Raw genomic sequence first — 3,427 nt, forward strand, 5'->3', positions numbered from 1 at the left:
AAAAAAAAAAAAAAAAAAAAAAAAAAAAAAAAAAAAAAAAAAAAAAAACAAAAGAACAAAAAATGTGTGTAATGGCATACTTACCAAATCATAAGCGCGTATTTGGCATTAATTAATTCCTTAATCTTTTTCATTGACCACTCTCCATGGATAAAATTTGGCCCAACAAAATACTTTTGGTCCGGTTTTTAGACTTTGCTGGGTAGTAATTGAACGTTTTTGTCCTTTCAATATTCAACGATTCCGCCTCTTTCAGATCCTAGCGTTCTCGCTAGCACATGTTTCCTTCTCCCATCGAAATGGGACCCCCCAATCCACTATCTTAGGGGCACACCGCCTCGTGTCTACCCCTTTCGGTGCTTAACCTCCGGTCGATTTCATAATTCATCCCTTTCAGGGCCTAGCGTTCTCGCTGGCACTTGTTCCTTTCTCGCATCAAAATGGGACCCCACAATCCACTCTCTTCACCCTTCGGGGCTTAACCTCCTCGCTGACATATCACGTAGTGTCTAACTCTGATACCATTTGTAACAGCTCAAATCCACCTCCAGCAGATATTGTCCTCTTTAGGATTTGCCTTTCAAACTTCCCCTCAAAGTTTTTAAAATGGTAGGGAGAGATTTCCACATCCTTATAAAGAATGATTTGTTCTTCTTCCTAACCAATGTGGGATCTCACAATAAAAAAAATAGAGATGTTCACGGAGCGGAAACATTCCGTTTCTGCCACCTGTTTCAAGCTGCAATTTATTGAAACTTTTCATTTATTTTATAGAGATTGAGTTTCTCGCCCGAGAGTTTTTTTTTTCCTTCCCTTTCCAATATGATAATTCAAATTTCATCTTTGATTAGGGTGACATTCAAATTTCTATAATTTCTACCGATACAAATTTCAATATAAATATAAATGGTGGAGAGGGGCGAAAAATTGGGTAGAGTCTCGTGGGATATACGATTTCTATCCTTGACCCATCCGAGTTTTTAAACCTTACTTATCTTTTATTCATCACGGAGATAATTAAATGAAGTGTTATAATGATTAAATAAAAGGAAGCTTTGTTTGAAAAAATGGTGTAAAATAAGACATGAGGGAAGAAAAATGAGCAATACTTTTGGAGTTTGGCAAAGGTTAGTTGGCATGTCTTACTCCAATTTTGAACCAAATTATGTTGATCATATTCTTAAATGGCCTTTAATTGAGATGCATTGACTAAGATTAAGTACTTACTATTTCTAAAAAAAAAATCTAAACATAATTTAGAAAAATAAAAAATGTTAAGTGTTATGAAAGCCTTTCGAACTGATTCGAGTAGAAATACCTCGATGCTTAAACATTTTTGTAACTGTGAGGGAAAAAAAAGGGCGGAATTTCTAGCGAGGCATCGCAAGGTGACCCCATGTGCCTGACCTGATGGCGACCTGACTCGAACTGCAACTTGGGTGTGTGCCCTGATCCATGATCTACGATTGACCCCTACACTTGACTCGAAAAGCTTGACCTATGCCCCTTCATCAGTGTCAGCTCGACTTGGCACACTTTGGCTCGGTGCATTCTAATTGTGTTTGGAAGTAAATGTCAAGAATTATTTATGCATTAGAGGAATTTACATTTGCGTTAGAAAATAAATGTCAAGAATTATCGAAACATCCAAAAGTCGACTTAAAAAAAAGAAAAAATTTCCAAAAAAAACTTGGCAGGGTCGGACAACCCACACCAATGGGTGGCCCAACGCACGTTCCATACAACCTATTCTCCACCTCAGCCCATGTGTCTCCCGGCCCGTAAATGAATCTAGCCCAAACACTCAGTGTCTGGCTCAATCCATGTTTGCCTCACCCCGCACGCGACCTTGAATCCTACTCCGACCTAGTAGTGACTCGACTCAAATGCAACCTACATGTGCCCTGACCCAATTACACGCTTAGGATAGTCACTTACGGGAATACAGATTTAGATAATAGGTCTCATTCATGATTGTATGTGTTTGAGTCTAACTTGTTGGGGTCAATGACTATTTCTTAAAATACTCAAGCCACTACAAGATGATAGTGTCATTACAACTTTAAAGACCATGACACATGCATAGGGTAGTTATATTTAATTTTGTAGACTATAGGATAATATAAGTTGTTTTTTTTTTTTTTTTTTTTACTCGTCTTTTTATTTATTATGTTTGTTGTTTTGTTTTAAAAACATTTTATTAAACATGTAAGTCCATGACAATGTTTTATGAATATGTTTGAAGTGATTATTTCTGCATAAAATGGTTACATTATGTATACAGTAACGACTTTAGGTTAGTAGAGATTTAAGGTCGTTTCAAATGGTATTCGGGCCAGATACTGGGTGATGTGCCAGCGAGGTGGTTGAGCCTTGAATGGGGGGTGGACATTAGGCGATGTGCCAAAAAGGAAGTTGGTACCCACGAACAGGGTGGATTGATGGGTCCTACATCGATTGGAGAAGGAAAGGAGTGCCAACGAGGACATTGGGCGCCGAAGGGAGATGGATTGCGAGAACTCATATCGGTTGGAGCGGGGAATGAAACATTCTTTATAAGGGTGTGGAAACCTCTCCCGAGCAGCAACTTTTAAAAACTTGAAAGGAAGCCCGAAAGGGAAAGCCCAAATAGGATAATATCTGCTAGCGGTAGTGTGAATGTTTGATTAATCCACCACACCCAAATGGTGGTGAGAGTTCTCTTATTTATAATCATTTACAGAATACAGAAATAAGGTAAATTACAAATAATAAGGAAATAGCGATAAAAGGAAAGAATAATAAATGAATACAATATATTTGCATTTAGTAAAAGGGAAAATATGGTAACCCGTAATGTAAGGCAAATATCTAGATATTTGCCTTAATGAACGGTCAACTATCCTTAACACCCCCCCGCAAGCTGAGCGTCGGATTTGAACGAACATGAAGCTTGGATCTGAAAAATTCAAAGAGAGGTCGAGAAATACTCTTTGTGAAGATGTCAGCAACTTGGAGATGAGAGGGTACATATTGTGTACGAAGTTTGCCAGCGATAACAAGTTCTCGAAGGAAATGATAATCTAGTTCAACATGCTTGGCCCGCTTGTGAGAAACAGGATTAGAGCTAAAAAAAATAGCACTTTTGTTGTCACATAAGAGTAAGGGCTGCTGTGAAATAGGGACCTTGAGGTCATGCAAAAGATGCGTAACCCAAAGAAGTTCAGCAGCAGTTGTGGCAAGAGCACGATACTCAGATTCACAGCTGGAGCGTGATACAGTAGGTTGCTTTTTGGCACTCCAAGAAATGAGATTGTTACCAAGATAAATAGAATAGCCGGATGTAGAGCGACGAGTATCGGGACAACCAGCCCAGTCAGCATCCGAATAAGCGACTAGCGTACTAGGAACAGTGGATGGACGAAAGATAAGACCAAAGTGGAGTGTT

Source organism: Cucurbita maxima, unplaced genomic scaffold (genome assembly GCF_002738345.1).
Source record: "Cucurbita maxima cultivar Rimu unplaced genomic scaffold, Cmax_1.0 Cma_Scf00003, whole genome shotgun sequence".
Taxonomy (NCBI): Eukaryota; Viridiplantae; Streptophyta; class Magnoliopsida; order Cucurbitales; family Cucurbitaceae; genus Cucurbita; species Cucurbita maxima.